At 34.5% G+C, this 25,239-nt stretch overlaps 1 protein-coding gene across 4 annotated transcripts in view; it reads right to left on the minus strand.

Annotated features, from left to right (window-relative positions):
* Nucleotides 1-25,239, minus strand: part of MGAT4C (MGAT4 family member C) — a 218,323-nt gene that overhangs the window by 147,171 nt on the left and 45,913 nt on the right. The window contains exon 2 of one of the 4 annotated variants that reach the window (XM_059936629.1): nt 18,437-18,513. The exons of the other annotated variants lie outside the window; for them this stretch is intronic. The gene's annotated coding sequence lies outside the window, so the exon portion shown is untranslated. The remainder of the gene's footprint in view (nt 1-18,436; nt 18,514-25,239) is intronic. 4 annotated transcript variants of the gene reach the window in all.

The raw sequence follows: 25,239 nt of genomic DNA on the forward strand, positions 1-25,239 counted from the left end.
ATACACACACACACACAAATACACATACACACATACCAACAAGAAACATATAAAGGATAAAAAAAGCAGTTGCTTGCAACAAACTTTTTCATCTGAATAAAGAACATTTTTGTAATGGTTCCTCAAACCAATATTGCCTGTTCTTTTTCTGCTTAATTTGAGGAATTTTTCTTTGAGTGCTTAATGCCAGGTTCTTATACTTTGTGTTTTGATATTGTACATTGATTTTACCTATATCATCAAGCACCCTAATTTCATATTATTTAAATGGCTTTATTGCTAACTCTATTTCTATGACCTAAAATATTCTATAAGCTCAGGGAAGCCAAAAGATAAAAATGAAATTCTGAGAATATATTTGGAAATAAATAACATTTTCAAATATATGGGCTTTGAGGAAGATACCAAAATAGTTTTAGGTGTTTAAATAAATAGTTTTGGCATGAAAATCTGATCATATGTCTTTATTGACCATGATCTTGTCTAACACAGGAATTGGAAGAAATCTGAAGATAACATATTGACTAAGTTATATAAAATTCAGTGAAAAGTGCAGTGACAAAGTCTACCAATTATTTTATTAGGCAAGTTGTCTGACAGATTATGGACAGTTTCTGATAAATTAATTGTTCTATCCATGCAAATTATTTCAATTCATTGAACATTTGGTTGATTTTTAACATAATGACGCAAGATGTCCAAACTTTAGCACTTTGTACACATGAATGTTTAGTAAAAAGCAAAATAATAAATGAAGATTTGAATAAGCTGTCCAGTCAAAACATTCAATAAGATAGCTTTAAAGAGTTTTGTCAGTACAAACTGCTGTTTAAATTAAGGAAATTGTCAATTATGAATGCTGTCGTCACTCAAACAACTGTGAACTGATATAACTTGAAACAAAATCTATTACATAGAAAATCAGTGTGTTTAATTCAGTTATTAAGATGATCTAGGTCCTAAAGAGTGAATATTTTGTGGGTTTTTTTCTAAATTTTAAAGTTGTGACTTGTACCTTTCACCAATAGTGACAATAATCTTTCTTTGGTAACTGAAAGTTTTATGTGAAGTCAGCCAAATTATTCTGAGATACAACATTCTATGTATCACACACACACACACACACACATACACACACACACAAACTCATAAAAAGCACCCCATATTTTTAATTAATTGCACAAATATGTGTATACTACATACAGATAATTGTACTATATTTGTTATTAATTTACAACTCTTTACTTTGCAAAGGGCAAGAGTGGTTTTCTTTCCCAAGATATATAATGTGTATATATTCACAATACCTATGTAAATATAAAATATACTTTGGATGGGATTTTTGTAGTAGTTTATAAACTTTTCTTTTTTTAAAGTAAAGATGACAGTTAGATAGAAAAACAGACGATATTACATTTTTAAGTGGAAATACTGTAATCTATTTTGACTGACAAAAGATGATGGAGTCTTAGAATTACTGTTAAGTGTAGACAGGACACCTTGCTGTATCAGTTGAAATGTCTAAGTGTAAGAGTGAAATCTGACAAACATTAAACATAATTTATTGTTTGAGAAATATACACTTTTTATTGCTTGACAGTTGACCAGAAACAAAGGCCAAAATTAGGTAAATTTAAATATGTTAGAATAAGTAGTTCAGTAAATGGGAATTGTGAAGCTCAGAGCACGGATCCATGTTTCATTCAAATAGAGTCAGAATTTTATAGGAAACTATATTTCAAATGATGCATATTCAAAACAGTAGCTAATGCAATTAAGTTTAGTAAAATGTTTTAAACATGAAGTTCCCAACATGTTGTCACCGTGATACATTCAAAACCAATCAACAAGCATTTAATTGGATTATACAGTCTAAGTGGATGTATAAATACATAACCAATCACAAAATTCTGCAACCAAAGTTGTTTCCTTTTGTCAGTAGGGTCTAAAGGCCATTGGGATACTTTTTTTTTCCCAATCTCTACTTTATTACAAAACCCCAAATGAATATTTTCCATGATCTAACTTTCTGCTTACAATGATTATGGTGTTTGACATTCTGACTTGGTTTTTTCATTATTTTTGTTATAACCTTCTCTACAGTTATAAAGCATTATGTCTTTTTAGATGAGTTTATTATGAAAATTATTTTGATGAGTTTGTATGATGTAGTTTTCTCACATTTTCATTGTTCATGTGCACAGAATTTTCTTCCTGTTCTATCGTCTTCTCATTTTACTATGATATTTTAGAGGCAGTTTGAATAGTAGTTTATAAACTTTTCTTTATATTAATTGTGACACTCTAGTGGGTAGAATTTATTCTTTGACTATGAATGGTGGTTCGCAATGGACTGATGCTTTTATGGTGCTCTTATAGTTATAATTTGAGAGCATTTCTCTGAGTATTAGCTTTAACTCCACCCATTTGTCCCTCTGTAATGCTCAAGCTTCAGCACATCTCCATTCTCAGGCTGAAATTTCCTGTTTCCAAGGCATCATGGGTATACAACAGAGTATGCCACAAAGAATATTGGACTTTTGTAAGCTTGGTTATCACAAATGTGTAGCAAATTCTCTATTCTGTGCCAGAATCTGCTCATTTTACTTCACTGGGACTTTCAAAGAACAAATGCATCTGTGTGAAATAAAGCACTATTGAAGGATTTAATAGCATAATTCGTAATGGTTATATCTTGATGATCATTCCAAACCGATCTGTTCCAAAATTTACTCAGGCTTAAAACATCTTGATAGACTACTGCTGTTGCTGCATTTCCAGATTTTTCTTCATGGGGCTATTACTTTTGATATGCCAATAGAAACTGTATTGTTAACAGAAGAGTTTGAACACTCATGAGAACCTCAGGGATAAAGAAGCAGTGAGTAGAAGTTGGAGCATCAAGGCTTATGACAGAGGCAGCAGGTAGTGGAAGCAGAGAGAGAAAGGAAGGATCAGTGGTAGAGATGATGGTGTTAAGAGACAATTTAGGAGAGGAAGTTGGAATTTTATTCCTTTTATAAGCTGCATGCTCTGAGTTCAGTGCAGAGGTCACTATAATTTTGTAAAAAGGTTTTTTAAAAAAATTTTCCAAGTCATATTTAATCATTCATTCTGTCATTCATTCAGTATATAGTTAACATGTATTTAAATATTATGTCACCTGGGTCTGTTGTAGATATTAGAGATACATTGGTAAAAACAAAATGTATTTAAAACAAATATCTTTCTTTATGGAGTTTGCATTCTGGTCTGTAAATTGGTATGTGATAGAATAGGTATCAGATTTGCCATAATTACTAATATGATGCATGCAAAATACTCAGTAAAGTGCAAAACATGTAAACGTTTATTTCTAAATAAATGTAACATTGTTATTTTTGGAGAATGGGTACTATTAGTACTACATCAGAAAGCTACAAACTTAAACATACAACCACCTCATAAAACTTTCCACTTAATATTTTAAAAAATGTTTTAAAATTGAAGTTAAAGTTTACATACAATAGCAAATGTGGAGAAAAAGGAACCCTCATACACTGTTGGTGGGAATGTAAATTGGTGCAGCCATTGTGGAAAACAGTAGAAAGGTTTCTCAAAAAACTGAAAATAGAACTACTATATGACCCAGCAATTCCACTCCTGGGCATATAGCCAAAAAACCAAGAACACTAATTTGAAAAGATACATGTATCCCAATGTTCATAGCAGCATTATTTACAATTGTCAAGGTATGGAAGCGACCTAAGGGTCCATCAGCTGATGACACTGTATGTATACACACACACACCCCACCACACACACAGTGGTATACTACTCAGCCATAAAAAAGAACAGAATTTTGCCATTTGCAGCAACATGGGTGAACTTGGAGAGCATTATGCTAACTGAAATAAGTCAGAGAAAGACAAATACTGTATGATATCACTTATACGTAGAATCTAAAAATTACAACAAACTATAAATAAAACAAAAAAGAAGCAGACTCACAGATATAGAGAACAAACTAGTGGTTACCAGTGGGGAGAGGGAAGGGGGGGAGGAGCAATATAGGGGTAGGGGGAAAAAGGAGTTATTATGGGATTATATGAAATCATGTGTGTCAAACTTTTGAAAATTGTAAAGTACTATAGAATTTAAAGAATCATTTAATTAAAAATTTTATATAAAATAAAATGTATAGCTCTTAAATGTTTATTAAGATGCGTTTTGGCACATGTATACACCATGCAACTAATCACCAAATCAGGATACAGAAAATTTTCATCACCAGAGAGTTTCCTTATGACCCCTTCCTATCAAATTCTTCTTTGCATAGGCAATCTATGTTTTTATTTCTATCTCATAAATCAATCTGGCCTGTTTCTTAACCTCATAAAAATGGTATTATATAGTATATACTCTTTTGTGTCTGGCTTCCTATGCTCACTGTAATATTATTGAGATCCACCCATGTTGTCAATGTATCCATAGTTCATTGCTATATGTACTATGGTGTTAAATTTCATGAATATATTACAATTTATCAATTATCCTGTTAATGGGCATTTGGTAGTTTCCAGTCTTTGGTTATTAACTATAAAGCTATCTGAACATCCTTGTACAAGTAAATTTATACACATCTTTTTCATTTCTCTTTGGTAAAAATCTAGCTACATCATGGTGTAGGTGTATGTCTTACTTTATAAGAAACTACTAAATACTTTACTAAAATGGTTGAAAATTTTTTATGCCACCAATAAATTATGAGAGTTTCTATTCACAGTTTTGCCTTGTCAGTCATTTTAATTTTAGACATTCTGGTAGACATAAAGTCATATCTCACTGTAATTTTAATTTTAATTTTCTGGTGACTGAAAAAGTTGAGCATCTTTCCATGTTCTTATTCAATATTTCTGTAGCATTTGCCCATTTTCACCACATTTGACTTTTCTTTATGAATTTTAGATACAATCCTCTTTGTCAGAGAGATGCATATCAAATATTTTCTCCTAGGTGTGGCTTGTATTTGCAAGGAGGTAAAGTTATTTTTTCTATGTTTTTTTCCAACTTTATGATTTTAAAAACTTTAAATTTACATATAATCACCTTAAAATGATTTTTGTACGTGAAGTAAGAATTTATGTGTTCCATTAAACTGTCTTGGTGCCTTTGTTGAAAATAAATTGACTATATATGTGTGCATCTACTATAGTCTACTATGTGTAGATTCGACTCTGTTCCATTGTTTTATTTGCTAATCCTTATGTCAATAACATGCTGTCTTGATTAATGAAGGCATATAAAAATCAAGAAATCAGACAGTGTATGCCATCCAAATTTATGATTGCTTTTAGCATTGTTCTGACTATTCTAGGTCATTTCCAATTCTGGAGTAATTTGAGAATTGGTCAGTCAATTTGCATCAAAGTGGCTGTTGGGATTTTTATAAGAGTTGCTTTGAATCTGTAGAATAATTTCAGAAGAACAAACATTTTAACAATATTGATCTTCCAAACCATGAACATGATTTATCTTGCCATAGATTTTCCTTAATTTTTCTCAGAAATGTTTTAATTTTCAGTGCAGATATATTGCATTTATGATTTTAATGTTATTGAAGATGGTATTTTGTTTTAATTTAATATTCTAATTGCTTGTTACTATTATGTACAATTGCTTTGTTATATATTGACTGTGTATACTGTGAATTTTGAATATTTAATATTTATCATATTTTTTATACATCTTTCAGGATTTTTCACATATGCAATTATGTCATGTGTGAATAAAGAATGTTTTACTCCTTTCTTTTCAGTTATTGTATTGAATTTTCCCTTTATATTCTTGCCTGATTCCACTGGCAAGACCTCTAGTACAATGTTAAATAAAATCATGAGAGCTCACATCCATGTCGTGTTTCAAATCTTAGGGGAAAAGCATCAATATTTTGTCATTAAGTATGATGTTAGTTATAGGTTTTTCAGAAATATACTTCATCAGATTGAGTTTTTCATCTATTCTCATTTTATTGTGAGTTATTAATATTTATTACATAGGTATTAAAGATTGCTGAGTGATATATTCATAAAGATTGTATTCATATGATATTTTTCCTATATCAATGTTGCAACTTAGATTAATTACTCTTTAAATATTAAACCAACTCTGCAGTCCATGGATAAGATCCAATTAGTCATGATGAATTATGCTTTTTAATTATTACTGAATTCAATTTGCTAACATTTTCTTAGAATTTTTAAAAATCTTTTGCTTGTGTTTCACTGAATTTCTAGATATACAGGTTAATATATTTCACAAAAGTTGTCAAATTTTGATCCATTTTTTTCTTTGAATATTTTTTGCCCTGTTTTTTTCTCTCCTCTCCTTCAAGAACCACAATTACTCAGTTATCTTACTTGATATTTTTCCACACACATATCACTAATCTCCATTTAATTTTTAAATTTTTAAAAAAAAATCTTCAATTTAGATAATTTCTATTGATCTGTCATTAATTTTACTGATTCTTTTTTCTCCCATGTCTAAAATGCCATTTAGCCATCTAATGAATTTTCTTCATATATTGCATTTCTGTTTGCTTTTTTAATACCTATTTCTTAGCAGTTTCACCAACTGTTCCTTAATATATCTATATTTTAACTCCTTAAACATATTGTAATACTTGTATTAAAATCATTTTTGCTAATTCAAAACCTATCTCATCTAGCAATCTGTTTTTAAACACTGCTTTTGCTGCTAACTATGTAACACAAGTTTCTGTTTTCTTACAGAGCTAGGATTTTTTTTTTTTAAGGCTGTATATTGTGAATGTTACTTTGAATGGAGAGATCACATTTTTTTTTTCTTTCAATGGCACTGATTTTACTTCCCTGATAGGCAGTAACATTTCTGGCAGATCTTCCTAACTTTGTTAAGTTTCTTTTTTTAAAACCACTTTATTGAGGTATGATTGACATACAAAAAGCTATACATGTTTAATGTATACAACTTGATGAGTTTGGAGATAAATACACATCTATGAAACCATCACCACAATCTATGCTTAGTTAGGATGGGTCTATTTCTGTTGTCTCCTTAATTCAAGAGTTATGTTCTGATTAAAGTGATGTCCTTATTCCAACAGAATATTCTGGGTTCTCCAGCGAGTTCCCAAGACTAAGCTGGAAATCCAGTGACATCAGTACTGTATGACCTCTAGTATTTCCTTTCAGATCTGAGCTGACCAGCAGCTACTCTCTTCTAGGTCTAGCAGAGAATCACCATGAACATATGAAGCCCAGTTCTCAGTTGAAGACTCTCAAATACCTCTAGGCAGAATTTTGGTGTCCTTTCTTTGCAGAGTTATGTCCCCTCTATTACTCTGATCAAATTCTAGCTGCTTCAGCAGTTCCAAACTCTGATTTCTGCCTCAACATCTCTACAAACCAGTAGTCAGGCAGAATGCTAGGTTGAATGAGGAACTTGCCTTTAGTTTACTTCTTTCAAGACTATTGTCCAAAATGTAAGGAATACATATAAACAAATTCCTTAATGCATTATAGTTAACCTCTAGACTAACAGAGATAAAGATCATAGAATCATAAAGACAGAGAGACAAACAATTCAAAGGACCAAGACATAGTAGCATACGTCTGAACAAAAATATATTTCAAGAAATAGATTCAAATAAAAAATGTCCAAACAAACAAAAATTGAGAAATTTTTTTCCACCAGCAGACCCTCACTACAGGAAATTTTGATACAATGAGATATTTAGTCAGAAAGAAAATTTTACTAGAAAGCTGAGAGAAGAAAAACGAAAAAAGAATGATAAAAGGGAGTGATATGTGAGTAAATTTAAATAAATATTGATGATACAATATTTATATGGAATTACAAGAAAACCTGTGTACGGTAAGAATCATATTATTCAAGTTAATAAAGTATATTCTCAATTGATACTTAAAAAAATTGAACTACCTAAAATCAAATCAATGATGCAGTTCATTCTGAGCTTTTCCTAAAAATCTTATACTTGACAAAGATGACCGTAATGTTTCCCTCAGTTTGATGAAACTTTTAGAAAGGCTTCTTATTGTTTCTCACTTGACCTCTCTCTCTCTCTCTCTCCCCCACCCTAACAGAATCCAGGTGGCTTAAATACAGAGATCTTCTCTTTTCTTAGGGAATTTACTTTAGAAAATTTGTAGTTAAAAAGTTTTTCTCTGCCCTTTTGAGATATAAATCTTTTTTAAAAGCCTCTTGTCAAGTTTATACCCTAAGATTGATTTCTCAAGGACCTGGGACACATCCCTTTGATATGGAATCATCAGGAAGATGGGCTCCTAACCAACCCCCAGTCTCTGGGAAGGTAAGAGCCCAATGGACTTCATTGGGCCAGAGCCTCACTCCAAAATGTAAAACTACCTTCTGTCATGAAGATAGGAAAAAGTTTACTTTTCATTCGGGAAGGGCCAATTAGCAAACACAGTTGGCCTTTATCCCCTTCATCTCTTAAAATTCTCTCGTCTTTTATTTCAGCAGAGTTGAATTCAGACTGCCGTCTGAACTCTATCCCCCATTATAATAGCCTAGAATAAAGTCTTCCTTACCTATTTAACTTTACCAGTGCAATTTTTGCTTTGGCATAATTGTAATCCCTCAAACTCTGAAGGTAGTAACATTTTGGAGACTAAACCTCTAGATTCAATTTAATCCAAAATCCAAATTTCAACTATGTAGTTAATGCTCTTGAGTAGTAGATTATCACCAAACTAGGACTATTCATGTGTCTAAAAAGAGGCTATGCAAATAGTAATAAATTTGGTAAGAACCTATAAATTCACTATGTGCTTCTTTAACAACTTGATGTTTTAACCTCAAAAAGTACTTTCCATTTTTCATTTGTATGTACCGTTTTAATCTAAATCTTGCATTAAAATGACATTACATTATTCCAATGAGAGTATTACTATCAGTATGCCTAAAAACTTTGCATTAATAGATTTTTTAGTAGACCCTACCTATAATTAAAGAAAATAGTTTAACAAAAGCTGATGATATTCTGTGCACGTAATTCTTAGATGCGTTCATATTTCATACCCCCCAATATTGTACAGTATTAACAGCATATATATTATTTTTTCTCTGAATATAGATAACATTTAATGGAAGTTGCAAGAATTATATAATTAAAAGTTATAGTGTGTTAAGGTCAGGTATCCTTCAGAAAAAAACAAATCTGTAAAGTTTAATGAAGATAAATCTACATTGTGATTTATTAGTAGTAATGTTGTCAAAGCCATAAACTTATCGTATTCCTTAGCCTTTGGAATTATTTTCTTCTAAGGAAAATATTAATTAAGGGATATTATTACTTCTGACCGTTTTTCATATGACTTATATTTAGTTCTAAATTGCAATAATTTTAGCAACTTTCAACATTCTTAATATAATATCAGCATCAAGGTTTAATTTAATCTATCTTAAGCAAATCAATCTTTATTTCTCAGTTTGATTGTAATAAAAACAGTCTATATTTTCCATCTTCCTGTGGACAGACAAGTCAAAAGCAAGGCTAGACATTAGAAGGGAGAGAGGCATGAGAATAAGGAAACTAACGACACAAATGAGAAGATGAATTTTGTTTTTCACTGTTCCATAGCTCCCACTAGTTCTCAGTCTTCTATCCCATAGTCACCAAAGATGACGGTGAGAAAGAGCTTTATTATTCTATAAACAACACAAAAATCCTCTTGGGTAAAAGTTTTAGAATATCATTTCTGTGCTAAGATAGAAATTCTAATACTCTCACTCATCTGCCTTCTACCTTGCCTTTTAATAGTAACACAGATCATGATTCTGTTATTCTCTCAAAGATGAAGCCTGATAACTTAGGCTCAACTTTCTCACTTCCCTTTTTCTTGAAACTCTTTTTGCTCCCCACTTACCTGCTCATTAATCACCATGTCCTATACATTTCAGAATATTCTATCTGAATCAAGGATTTTATACACAGATAAATACACTCAGATAAGTATAGCAGTTGGTTTAACTTAGGTGTCTCTACTTTTCTTCAATGGATATTTCCTAATCAAGTTGTGATGCTAATCTTTACCTTCAATATAAGTCTCTTTTAAATGTCTGGATTCACCTTGGGGCAAGCGCTGATTTGCAGGTTCAATGTTCAGTAACTCTCCTTAGCGCTTTCCCTGGCAACAGTGTTCAGAACCGCAGTAAACAGAACTGTCAGTAATAAATCAATTAACTCTAAAGAACTGTGACGTGAGATATCAGGCTCTGTCTTGTTTCCCAATGTTGGCAGATTTCCTGTCCTGAGAGTGGCATCATCTGACACTCACCTATAAACTCAGCTTTAGCCCAGGTCCAGGAACACTCCAGACCTTGGATCTCATGGATTTCTTGAATTCTAGCTCACTAGTGTCCAACTAGGAATCAATAAGGTTACCTAGAAGCATTAATGAACTATTTTCAATATTTCAAAATACCTAATGCAAAATTATAATTGGTCTATAAAGCATCATTTACATATAGGCTAAATAGTGTCAAATGTCTTTGCATTTAATTGGAATTATATCGATTGTGTGTACTTCCATATTATCTCAGAGTTTACTCTAGAGTAATACTTATTTTGGTTTTGGATGTTTACTTGATTACTTTGTCTCTCTCAAGGTCATATAGTGTTGAACCTGGCTCATTCATTTGACAGACAGTTGATAAACAGTATATTCCAGATCTTGTGCTAGGCACTGAGGATAAAGAAATAAGAGACTTCATGCTGCTTTCAGTCTACTCCTAATGTGACTGGAGAGGGAGGTAAGCCAATAATGCAATGTGAAGTGATAAGTATATCAACATAGCTTTGTTAGAACACAGAGAACAGACACGACTCAGAATGAGCAGAGACTGGAATTAACATGTGGCAGTATGCCTCTTTGCTTCCATTGTCTTTGCAAGAAAAAGTTTCCTACCTATTTCTGATCTTAACTTGGTCTTTAACTGCTTGTCTCTTCAACATTTTTCCCACTCCTTCTACTAGTTTCTTTTGTTATTCATACCCTCCCTCCAGAGGAGCTGACAAGAGTTTCTTCTCTTCTTATGTGACTTTATTTTTGCACCTGTTAAAGGGAGTCCTGTTGATGTGATCTCAGCCATTTTCTTTGTCTACTAAGGTGGAATTCTTTCAGGGATTATCTCCAGATCCATATTTATCCTTGAACTTTTGAACTGCTGTGACTTAGGTGTTAATAATCCAGGTACCTATTCAGAGCTTTGGTCTTCTCAAAAGAGGAAAAAATATTATGCTATGTTCTAATATTTCCATCAAAGAAAGATGCTAACTGCCTTTATAAATTTAAAGATTGTAACCCTAGAATTCTCATTCCTTTATGGTTATTCTGGAGGTGAGAAAAATAAAAGGAAGACTAGCCATCTCATTTGCATATCCACTGAATCATCCTTTTCTGATAAGTACAGATTTTCCTCTAATGAAATACTGTTTCATCAAACTACCTAGGAAATAACTGTACAAACATTCTAATGTACTCTACCCAAGGATAGAGTTATGTTAAATTTCTTATAAAATAGTTCTTTTGTTATCCCAGTTTTTGAATACAGAGGATATATATGTTTGAACAAAACAGAATCATGGAAAAGCAAGTATAGCCATTCTCTGACAGGAGAAAAAAAAATCACTGTGACATTATTTTACAAGAACCAAGATTTTAAAAAAATGGGTACAGCAGAAATTTTAATGATTATATTTGCTTGTTGGATTTTAATTTCATCACTTAATTGATATTTTATATTTAGTATCAACTCATACTGCAGATAGTTATATGAAAGCTTTAAAGACTTACAAATAAAGAAAAAGAAAGGCACTTATTGCTTGTTAGTGAGATTATTGTTTTTGTCAATTTCAACAAAAGTTCCTCTCATGGACTGCGTCTTTAAAAGCATTAAATAATATGTTCTGTGGATTCAGCTTGACATGGTTCCCCCTGGGCTTCAGGGGGTGACATCTCCTTTACCAGCTCAATAGCTGAACTCCTGGAATATTAGCTTTGTGTGCTGAAGGAGAAGAGAATTTGCGGCTGGAGGATTGCTTTCTAATTTACTCGAGATTTTCTGATAACTTTGCCTTTCTGGTTTTTGGCATCAGTGATCTAAATTGACAGATCAATTGGGGGCAGAAACATACACTTGTCAGGTTCTTTCCAAAAGTGAGTCTGAGACCTAATGCTGCTTCCCAAGAACAGCTGCTGCTCTGCCTATTCAAGGCCACCCCTACTGGAAATTGCTGCAATAGACTGATGGGTTCAGATACAGACAAAATGACTGCTTAGTGGTAAAGTCATGGCAGAACCATATGGTAAGTCAAGGAAATAAATAGAATTTTGTTACTTAATAGAATAGTTTTAAATCTCACAGTGAATAGAAATGGTGGATAATACCACACTGTGTTATTTCACTGTTATATATAACAGTTATGTCATCTTCTCCAAACTCAAAAGAACAACCATCATAAGAGTTTATGTTTAATGGCCCTCCAGCACAGATTAATTAAAAGAAACTAGCGTAACAGTCTGAAAATGCACTGAGACACTAACCATTTCTTATTCAAAAATTACATGCATCCAATATTCACATATTCCATATATGGAATTGGATTGTATAGTATGTGCTTGACAAGGGCTTTTGCCCGTCCAAACCAAAGTTAAAAGTGAAGGCGATAGACCCACCAAAGCAGTTTGAAAATGAGAGAAATAAGATCATGTGGTGATAAAGAAAATTTTTAGAGAAGTTTCAAGTTTCTTCATCTCTATGTGACTGCCTAAAATCAAATTTCCACCACCCCGTTACTGGACTACTCTAAGTAGTTTTTCTGCTTTCATTATGTGCCCATGTAATCCATCCCCCTCCTGGGGGGCTGAGTGATCTTTGCAAAAATTAATCAGGCTACGTTGCATCCCTTCTTAAGTTCCAGTTGCAGTCTACAGAGTATCGCACTCTTCCATAGGCTCCCAGCTCTACATCATCGTCTCTTGGTCCCCACCTCTGTGATGCCATTTCTGACTACTCTTCCAATTACTCTTTATAATTCAGATATACTGAATTTCTCTCTGTTTCTGTAACTGTTCAAGCTGTCTCTCATTTCTGGGTCTTTACATTTCCTGTATTCTTTGCCATAGACCCTTTCCCTTCTGGATTGTTTTTCATTCTCTGTTAAGATCAAATCACCAGAGAGGCCTTCCCCCAGCAACCCCCATTTAGGTCTCCTAGGTTAATCAGTTCTTATTATATTATCCTCTTTTATTTTCTTCAGAATACTTGTTACTATCTGATTTTTATTTCTAGTCCACCTCCACCCACCTTTTGAATGTTTCATGAGGGTGGAAACATTGTCTGTCTTATTCATTGCTTTATTCCCAGTGTCTACAACAATATTTGAAACATAGTATATGCACAATGAATATTTGCTGAATGATAAATGTTAAGTTTCTTTCACTTGGACCCAATAGTCTGATTCTAACTTTAGGTCAAATTGCATCATATTGATAGAGGTAGAGTAGGATAATCAAATAGTTCAGAAATCCCACTAGGGCATTGTAGATAGAGAGGGAACTTTAAGGGGCTTTGGGAAACCGCAGTAAGTTAATGATCACTCAAGAAAGCAATGGGAAAATCCTGAAACAATGTGGACTTGCTTGACTCATAAAGCAGGGCAAGTCACTTAGCATCAAAGCCAGACAGGCTTGCTTAATAACAAAACCAAGCTAACTTGCTCAGCAACAAAACCATGCAATGGAGCCATGAGTCATGCCTCAAGACAGTAAAACAATAGTGGAAAAATAAAGCCTACATCCTGCCCAGTGATGTCAACAAGTTAATGACACCTGGGACATGCTCTCTGTACAAAAACAATAATTTAGGGGAAGGTGACATTTCAAAGTGAAAGACCCTCATTATACTGAGACCTGAAATAATTTTTTCATAGTGCCAAGACAGTCCTGGATGCGCCAATGTAGGGTCAAAAACTCCCCTGCCCGACATGTAGGAGGAGTTAATGATGGAAGACTGGAAGAACGAGGAAGAAAGTGGTCTTCTCTCCCTTCCCTCTTTTCCTTTGATTATAAAAATGTAACCCACTAAGTACCTGGGGCAGTGCAACACTCTCCTGCCCACTTGTAAATCTCACAAGTGTCCTATTCTAATAAATCACTTCTTATTCTAATAAATCACTTCTATCACTTTGCCTCTCACTGAATTCTTTTCTGTGCTGAAACATAAAGAACTGGAGCTCCTCGGAGTCCCTGAAACCTCACCTAGTGGTTTCAGTATCAGTTTCTTGTGGATTCTATTCTCAGATTCTGTGACCTCAGAGGGTTTTCATGATTTACCTTTATTTCCTAAGCCTGGAAGAACTCCACACTAGATTTTATTATGGAGCAGGGATTGTTTTCTATGAGAATGCTATGATTTACAAGATCCCCCCTACAATGCATTCTGGAGTAAGTTAGGGTATAAATGTATTTCAAATTAAAAGTAGATATATGGATGCCATTCCTGGCAACCCTTTTCCCACAAGCTGTGCATTTTGTATATGTAAGTTTGTATGACTTAATTTCTAGGTTTCTTTTTCTATCCATTTCTGGCACTTTCTATGGTTGTATCATAATGAAAAAAACAAGATCCTTCAACAACAAATGGGGTATCTTTGCATCCTCCATCTTGTTCCACAATATACACATACACACACATAAGTCAGAAATAGGAATTTTCAAAGAAACTGCTCTCATACACACCACACAGGTATAATCCACAGTATAAAAACCAAAGATATAAGCTGTCTGAGAAAGGAAAATAAGAAACCTAAAACACATTTCTCCTTTTTAAAAGAGAATCAGCTTTAATTTAAGTAAAACTGCAATGCAGATCATAGAGAACTGAAAATATATTTAAAAATCAGGTGTGGTACTTCAAATGTATCCCTTTATGCAGATAAGACAGCCAAATTTATAAGCTTTTAAGCTAAACAATGAGCATTGGTTAACTGCAGATCAAATTGAAACAAAGTTCTCAAGTAGAACTAAATTTAATTACACTCTGTTCTCCATCAAAAGTGACAGATTTTTCTATTATATTTTCCTGACATTGAATAAAATAAGAAAAAAATGGCTTTTATTGTCACATTGTTTTATTGCAAAGCCTCTTTCTATCCATCTAAATTATACCTTTATATTTGTATGGAAGTCAAAGTTTGAATAACACGTTTGAGTTAATTATGGAAAACTATAAAAAAAAAAATCTCAGCTAGCTAGAAGATGAATTATACCTAATTTTAATCTCTTCAGAGATAATTAAACCCAAAATGCACTTTTAAGGTTTTGGAATTATATTAACATTATTACTCCTTTCTTACCTCCTAGTTTCTGTTGTTATTATTGTTGTTGTTGTTTTCTAAAATCTACACATACCACGGTGGAGATTTGCATTTTGGAACTGGCTATTTCAACGTGCCGTCTCCTTTGTGCAGATGTTACCATGAAGCTGAAATAAAAGTGCTTCTAACAGTTTCCAATTTTAAATACAACATATAATTCTAAATACAAATCTACTATGCAAATTTGTAGGTACTCACTGAATTAAATTTTGGTGTGAGGGAGAAAATAAAAAAAACAAAATGACCTGCATGTAATAACACCTATGTAATTTTATAACGTGCAATATTTTTTGCATAGCTACTGGAGATGTACCATCATATGAGGAATACACAGTCTGTTGGCAGAAAGGAAAGAAGTACATGATATGATAAGGGCTATGGTAGGAGCAAGTTTAAGGTTTGTACTAGGAGGACTTGCTGGAATTTAAACTGAAGTTTAAAGAATGGTTAAAAGTTATATAGTTCTTGGGACTTCCCTGGCGGTCCAGTGGTTAAGACTCCGTGCTCCCAGTGCAGGGGGCATGGGTTCCATCCCTGGTCAGGGAATGATATTCTGAAAGCAGCACGGCACAACCAAAAACCTCCCAAAAAATCAAAATAATAATAATAAATAACAATTAAAGAGGTATATAGTTCTCATGTCACAACAACAGAACTTTCAAAGACCTCGATGTGAGGTATATTTGAAGAGTAAGAAAAAAATCCTGTATGACTGGAATAAAGTATGAATAGGCCTTTCTGGGGATCTGTATGTACTGGTGAGGAACTATCAACTCCTTTCCTCATTTCCCTTCCTTCTCAATACCTGGAAATAACTCAATTCTGGTAAAAGTTTTTTCTCTATCTCCTTAAGCCTCCAACATTTCCTCTCTCCTCTCAGACTCACCTGATATCTTTGTTCTTTATTTCATTGAAAAAATAGGAGAAATCAGATGAGAACTTTTTAGATTACTGCCCTCCCACCTCAATGCAAATCACCAAGTCAACCAACCTACCTACGTACTCAACCACATATCTGTCCTTCTTCCTATTAAAATGAAAGGGTCATGTACCTAATACCAATTCCTCTACTTAATGGCCTGGGTTTCAGCCCCTTACACATATTCCTGGACATCCATTTTGCAGTTGGCTTCACTCTTTCTCTCTGTGGTGGGTGTTTTTTTTTTCTTCTCTACTGTACTGTTCACATCAGAATATAAATATTATGTGATGTCTCCCACCTCAAAAAAGAACCTCTTCTGACCCCACAATCCACTCTAATCCACTCTAGTGCTCCATTTGTCTGATCCCATTTACAGACACACACACTTACATACATATACACACACGCATACATTATCTCAAGGGTGGTCTATATTCATTATTTCACTTTATCTTCTTCTACTCTTTTTAAAACTCTCCCTAAATAAGCTTTGCTCCCATTACTCTGTGAAAATTCTTTTGTCAAAGCCATTAATGGACTCCATGTTGCCAAATTCAATGGTCTTTTTTCCAGTCCTTAATAAACTCTTCAGCTTTTGATACATTTCATCACTACCACCTTCTTGTTTTCTTTACTCAGCATCAAAGATATGATTTTCTTCTTTTTCTTCCTTTCTCAATGAATACTACTGTTTAGTCTCCTTTCTGGTTCTTCCTCATTTTTCCAACCTCCAAATAATGGAGTGGCCCATTACTGAGTCTTCAGCTAGAATCTGTACCTACGTACTGCATCTAGAATTCAAGTCCTTCACTTCACTTCCATTTCTACAATCTTAGTCCAAACCACCATCACCTCTCACCTGATCTACTACTTTTGCTCTTGCTCTTTTCACTATATCCACAATGGACTTCTTCTATTTCAGCATATGCCTCCTTCCAGGCATTAGCTCTCTGTGTCTAAAATATTCTTACCTTGGTGTTTGGATATCACTTCTTTCACATCTCTGATCAAAAGTTACCATGTTAGAGAGATCATGATATAACATACTACCTAAAATCACAATTTTCTCCCCTCCCCTTATCCCGCTTCATTTTCTTTCTAGCCCTTGTCTTGACTTGATTTTATTATTTGTTTGTTATTTTCCACCTTTCACTAGATTACAAAGCACCAAAAGAGCAGTCTTGGTTTTGTTTTCTGCTATATTCCCAGCGATTAGAATTCTGCCTAGAACAGAGCTGCCACTGAAAATTTCTTATTAAATTATTATCTAACAAAATTATTGTCTCACAAAATGGGATCTAGGGGAGGAGACGATAATTCTGTACTCCAAAAGAGGTGGGGGAAAAACAGAATAAAACTGAGAATGAAACAGCCTTTTGCATGCAGTTGTGTTTAATATGTTAGGATTCTAATAAGGTATTCAAAATTTCATAGTCTTTAGAAACTATTTTGGATTTACCTATTTTTCTCTTGCCAAACTTAGTTTGTCTTCATTTGCGGCAGGGATGGCAGATGGGACCTTTCTATTTTTGAAAATACATTCCTGATGGTAAAGTGTTTTAGGCATAAAATGTAACATCTTCCATACCTGTTTCCCTAAATCCACATCCTTCCCCCCAAAACACATATAATCTCACCGTTCTGACATACACACACAATTGTTTAAAAATATTCTGAATCCCTTGATGACAAGATTTATGCACTCATGTTAAATCTCCTGAACCTTTACCTTCACCAGACAAGCATTGCTTCCTTTGTATTACAAAGAAAGGGTCGGTTGCACAACTTCATGTGTTTTAAAACAAGTCAAATTATTTCAGAACTTACGTTTAAAGATTAAAGTTGGAGTGAGCAAACTTAGGATAAATATTAAAAACTAAATCCATTTCTTTAGGCCCAAACAGGGTTGCCACTAACATGCAAAGGTAGCAGGAGAGAGTTCAAAGAAAGGATCTAAGAGAGATATTTATGTTCTAACTGGAGCCCACGGCATATTTAGTTTTTGGATAGAAGCTTGATACCTGACAGTGATCATTTCCCTACCATCAATCAAGAGAATAAATTTATACCTTGTATCTTGAATCTGTTCCAAAGTTCACACTTAGAATTTCAAAGCCATCATGTGCTCAGGAAACATCCTTTAAGACTGGGGATAATGGAATGGAGAGACAGATAAATAGAAATGAGATGCAGAAGTAGTCAGAGCATAAATTATTTGGACCAGGGTAGTTTTGACTACCTTCATTGGTTTTTTTAAAAAAAATATAATATAAGCAGGTACATGCATTTTTTTAAATGACAAAACCAATCAACTACTAGACAGAAAATTTGCAAAATAGAAAAAATACATGTAAGTTCAGCACCATGACATAAATACTGTTATTGTTTTAGGGTAATTATTCTAAATTTTCTTTATTTCCCATGCATTTTAAAAGCTTGTATCACTTATGTTTCTTCTTATCATGCTAATGTCAGAATAATATATCAAAATGCCTTTCCATGGATCACCTCTGCCTATTTAGGACTTCTAGTCTCCTCAAATCCCTTCCCATCTTGTTTTGTTTTCCCCAGGAGGTGTTTCAAGTGTACGTATGAAATAGTCTTCTTGCTTCCATTTGACTTCTATCATTTTCTTCTCACCAGTATTGGCTCATGATTTTGATACCTTCTGAGACTGCCTATGCCACTGTTCTTTTCATTCCTATGGCTTCTGAAGCCTGCCTTAGGCACTAATAAGGCTGAGATGCTGCTGTGATGTCCTCTAAAAACACATCCCACAGGAACGATTCCCTCTCACAGCTCAGAGAGCGTCTATTTCATATTCCAATGAGCACCAATAGTACCTCTAGGTAGAGACGTAATGTCCTAGTCATCACCACTGCTGACACACTTTTCTAAATGTTAATGTGTCTCATGTTCCCAGTGCCTCACTAGAAGATTTCATAAATATTCCTGCTTTATAATAGCATCTTTCCATTTGGACTCAGGCACAAGCTTCCTCAGGATAAAATAATTGATATTTCAACGGACTTAGCCCCTCATGTAAATGAATTCTTGATAGGTCCAATATGGCAGTTCTGTTATCCTGCATCAGTTTTCAGTATTTTAACATGTGATATAGAATAGATTTTCAAATTTAGGTCCTTGCTAAATATAGTTATGATTATAGTATATTATCCTGATTGTTTTTACTTAACATTACATAATTAGCATCTTTCATGAGTCTGTATTTTAATGTAATGTTCATAATTTTTAGAGTTTAGTATATGTGTTTGAGAGAATTCAGTGCAAAAATAGGGGTATCTGATCCAAATAATCCTTTCTCCTAGCATGTTAACATTATTTTGTGTGTATGGTAGAGGAAAAGAAATAAAATAATAAATGTTTTGGTGTTACTATTCCATAATGGAGTTAAATGATGTAGTAGTACAGCTAGAAACATGAGCCAGAATCTTTCCTTATCTTAATATTAGACTAGAACTTCATGTTCTAAGTTTCTGACTCATGACTTTAATATTCTCCATGTACCTCTCTCTTCAAGTACAATAACATGTTGTTTCAGTAAATCTTACGCATGACCTCCTTGTACAGTTTGTTCATTTCAACAAATATTTATTGAACTACATTATGCATTGAGCACTGTGTTAGATGTTGTGGGTACAAAGGAACAATAAGATAGGGTTCCTGCTCTGAGCCACATGGCTCGTTTTCTCCGGAAACTGTATATCCACATCCATCACTTCTATCTACTGACTTTTTTGCAAACAAGGAAAAAAATATAATAGAAAAGGAGAATAAAACCAGAAGGAATCAATTAAATATTCCTCAGGGAAACTTATTAGAATAGAAAAAAGATGAAGACCAAAAAAGATCAATAGCTTAAAATTTTACCTGAGTGCACTGCTATTTATCAATAGATGATTTTAATTTAAGATGCCTTTTTATGTCTATTTTATACCAAATCTAAAATGCATGCAATAAATGCTTTTTGTAAAAATATCTATTTAAACCAACGGAATAAATATCTTTGACATGAAGTAAGAAGAGCCTTTTGAACCCTCAAAGAGAGTTTCTGGAGCTTTCTATTAATCAGCGGAAGCATTTAAAGCCAGTATTGGTGGAGGCTGGGTTGGGGGGAGACAACAGTAAGCTCACATTCACAGGATTTGTCTGCACTCTAGTAGAGGGAATACGGAATTTTCCCTTTGAAACAGAAGGAATAAGGATTTGCATTTTTGACAGTGATTCCTCATGCCACTAAATCCTAATGTTTTCTGTTTATGTATGTAAGACTCTTATTTAAAACAACAAAAACATTTAGTCAGCAAGGAACAGTTAGATGTATGTCATTACAATATATATATTCACCACAGCTTGGAGAATTAATTCTTGTTAGGATCAGCAAAGTCAAACTAAACAAACAGAGCCTGTCAACTGACTAACTCCTCAGGGAAGGAATCTCCTCTAGATAGTGAATGTTTCAGGGATTATCAAAACCATTGTCGAGAAAGTGTGAACATGTGCTTTCTTATGTCCAGAGGGATCATGAAATGTATAAAGATTAGGAAAGAGAAAATAATTAGTTGATGCTTTTCCTAATTTTGCTTCATATACTATAACTAGTATTATCTATAAATCAATGAGCAACCTGAATATTAGTGACCGTCAATGTTCAAATATATTAGAAAGCAAATGAAAAATAGTTATAAATATTGAATAATTAATTATAGTTGTAACCTCTCACATAATGATATAGGCACATGTGTTCACAAAATACAATCTAGATGCCTATTTCTTAAAACATGAATTATAAGAATAATGAGTAAAAACAAATATTATTTATATTCATATAAAATAATTTATTTTAATTAGATTTTTTTTTTCTTCTTGGAGAAAATATCTCAGTTATAGAAATCAGAAATTATAGTTTTGTGCCTAACATATTGGGAGAATATGGGGAGCATGAAGATATTTCGGTGGATGCAAACACATGTAATTCAAAATTACGCCAAAATTCAAATTGGGAATTAGAGACTAAGAATGGAGAATACTATGTGTGCATTTGTGTGTTCTTTGTTCTAATTCTTAATTTAGGTTGGTTATATTTCAAATTAATAAAGCAAATATTTTTCAGTAGGAGCCATGATGTGGATTAGGTCTCAGGGATAATGGAATGACTACCACATAGTTTTTGCCTGTAAGTAGCTTAAAATCTAGTAATGGTACAAAGAAGCACATAATCATATACAGTTATCTCTTGGCATCTAGTATCTGAGGGAGACTGGTTCCAGGTACTCCCCCCCACACCTCCACAGATACCAAAGTCTGCCAATGCTAAACTCCTTTATATAAAATGGTGTAGTATTTGCATATGAGTTATGTACATCCTCCTGTATACTTTAAATCATCTCTAGATTTGGGCAGGAGATTAACCAAGATGGCGGAGTAGAAGGACGTGCTCTCACTCCCTCTTGCGAGAGCACCAGAATCACAACTGGCTGCTGGACAATCATTGACAGGAAGCCCCTGGACTTCACCAAGGAGGATACCCCACGTCCAAGGACAGAGGAGAAGCCACAGTGAGACGGTAGGAGGGGCGCAATCAGAGTAAAATCTAATCCCATAACTGCTGGGTGGGTGGCTCACAGACTGGCGAACACTTATACCACAGAAGTCCACCCACTGGAGTGAAGCTTCTGAGCCACACGTCAGGCTTCCCAAATTGGGGGTCCGGCTACGGGAGGAGGAATTCCTAGAGAATCAGACTTTGAAGCCTAGTGGGAATTGATTGCAGGACTTTGACAGGACTGGGGGAAACAGAGACTCCACTCTTGGAGGGCACACACAAAGTAATGTGTGCACCAGGACCCAGGGGAAGGAGCAGTGACCCTGGGGGAGACTGAACCAGACCTACCTGCTGGTGTTGGGGGGTCTCCTGCAGAGGCGAGTGGTGGCTCTGTTTCACCGTGGGGATAAGGACACTGGCAGCAGAGGTTCTGGGAAGTTCTCCTTGGTGTGAGCCCTCCCAGAGTCTGCCATTAACCCCACCAAAGAGCACAGGTAGGCTCCAGTGTTGGATTGCCTCAGGCAAAACAACCAACAGGGAGGGAACCCAGCCCCACCCATCAACAGTCAAGTGGATTAAGGTTTTACTGAGCTCTGACCGCCACAGCAACAGGGAGGGAACCCAGCCCCACCCATCAACAGTCAAGTAGATTAAGATTTTACTGAGCTCTGACCGCCACAGCAACAGTCAGCTCTACCCACCACCAGAGCCTCCCATCAAGCCTCTTAGATAGCCTCAACCACCAGAGGACAGACAACAGAAGCAAGAAAAACTACAATCCTGCAGCCTGTGGACCAAAAACCACAGTTACAGAAAGATAGAGAAGATGAAAAGGCAGAGGGCTATATACCAGATGAAGGAACAAGAAAAAACCCCAGAAAAACAACTAAATGAAGTGGAGATAGGCAACCTTCCAGAAAAAGAATTCAGAATAATGATAGTGAAGATGATCCAGGACCTCGGAATAAGAATGGAGGCAAAGATTGAGAAGATGCAAGAAATGATTAACAAAGACCTAGAAGAATTAAAGAACAAACAAACAGAGATGACCAATACAATAACTGAAATGAAAACTACACTAGAAGGAATCAATAGCAGAATAACTGAGGCAGAAGAACGGATAAGTGACCTGGAAGACAGAATGGTGGAATTCACTGCTGCGGAACAGACTAAAGAAAAAAGAATGAAAAGAAATGAAGACAGCCTAAGAGACGTCTGGGACAACATTAAACGCAACAACATTCGCATTATAGGGGTCCCAGAAGGAGAAGAGAGAGAGAAATGACCAGAGAAAATATTTGAAGAGATTATAGTCGAAAACTTCCCTAACATGGGAAAGGAAATAGCCACCCAAGTCCAGGAAGCGCAGAGAGTCCCATACAGAATAAACCCAAGGAGAAACACGCCGAGACACATAGTAATCAAAGTGGCAAAAATTAAAGACAAAGAAAAATTATTGAAAGCAGCAAGGGAAAAACGACAAATAACATACAAGGGAACTCCCATAAGGTTAACAGCTGATTTCTCAGCAGAAACTCTGCAAGCCAGAAGGGAGTGGCATGATATACTTAAAGTGATGAAAGGGAAGAACCTACAACCAAGATTACTCTACCCAGCAAGGATCTCATTCAGATTTGATGGAGAAATCAAAAGCTTTACAGACAAGCAAAAGCTAAGAGAATTCAGCACCACCAAACCAGCTCTACAACAAATGCTAAAGGAACTTCTCTAAGTGGGAAACACAAGAGAAGAAAAGGACCTACAAAAACAAACCAAAAACAATTAAGAAAATGGTCATAGGAACATACATATTGATAATTACCTTAAACGTGAATGGATTAAATGCCCCAACCAAAAGACATAGACTGGCTGAATGGATACAAACACAAGACCCATATATATGCTGTCTACAAGAGACCCACTTTAGACCTAGGGACACATACAGACTGAAAGTGAGGGGATGGAAAAAGATATTCCATGCAAATGGAAATCAAAAGAAAGCTGGAGTAGCTATACTCATATCAGATAAAATAGACTTTAAAATAAAGAATGTTAAAAGAGACAAGGAAGGACACTACATAATGATCCAGGGATCAATCCATGAAGAAGATATAACAATTATAAATATATATGCACCCAACATAGGAGCACCTCAATACATAAGGCAACTGCTAACAGCTATAAAAGAGGAAATCGACAGTAACACAATAATAGTGGGGGACTTTAACACTTCACTTACACCAATGGACAGATCATCCAAAATGAAAATAAATAAGGAAACAGAAGCTTTAAATGACACAATAGACCAGATAGATTTAATTGATATATATAGGACATTCCATCCAAAAACAGCAGATTACACGTTCTTCTCAAGTGCGCACGGAACATTCTCCAGGATAGATCACATCTTGGGTCACAAATCAAGCCTCAGTAAATTTAAGAAAACTGAAATCATATCAAGCATCTTTTCTGACCACAATGCTATGAGATTAGAAATGAATTACAGGGAAAAAAACGTAAAAAAGACAAACACATGGAGGCTAAACAATACGTTACTAAATAACCAAGAGATCACTGAAGAAATCAAAGAGGAAATAAAAAAATACCTAGAGACAAATGACAATGAAAACACGACGACCCAAAACCTATGGGATGCAGCAAAAGCGGTTCTAAGAGGGAAGTTTATAGCTATACAAGCCTACCTAAAGAAACAAGAAAAATCTCAAGTAAACAATCTAACCTCACACCTAAAGAAACTAGAGAAAGAAGAACAAACAAAACCCAAAGTTAGCAGAAGGAAAGAAATCATAAAGATCAGAGCGGAAATAAATGAAATAGAAACAAAGAAAACAATAGCAAAGATCAATAAAACTAAAAGTTGGTTCTTTGAGAAGATAAACAAAATTGATAAGCCATTAGCCAGACTCATCAAGAAAAAGAGGGAGAGGACTCAAATCAATAAAATCAGAAATGAAAAAGGAGAAGTTACAACAGACACCGCAGAAATACAAAGCATCCTAGGAGACTACTACAAGCAACTTTATGCCAATAAAATGGACAACCTGGAAGAAATGGACAAATTCTTAGAAAGGTATAACCTTCCAAGACTGAATCAGGAAGAAACAGAAAATATGAACAGACCAATCACAAGTAATGAAATTGAAACTGTGATTAAAAATCTTCCAACAAACAAAAGTCCAGGACCAGATGGCTTCACAGGTGAATTCTATCAAACATTTAGAGAAGAGCTAACACCCATCCTTCTCAAACTCTTCCAAAAAATTGCAGAGGAAGGAACACTCCCAA

This window comes from Balaenoptera ricei, chromosome 10 (assembly GCF_028023285.1).
Source record: "Balaenoptera ricei isolate mBalRic1 chromosome 10, mBalRic1.hap2, whole genome shotgun sequence".
Classification (NCBI taxonomy): domain Eukaryota; kingdom Metazoa; phylum Chordata; class Mammalia; order Artiodactyla; family Balaenopteridae; genus Balaenoptera; species Balaenoptera ricei.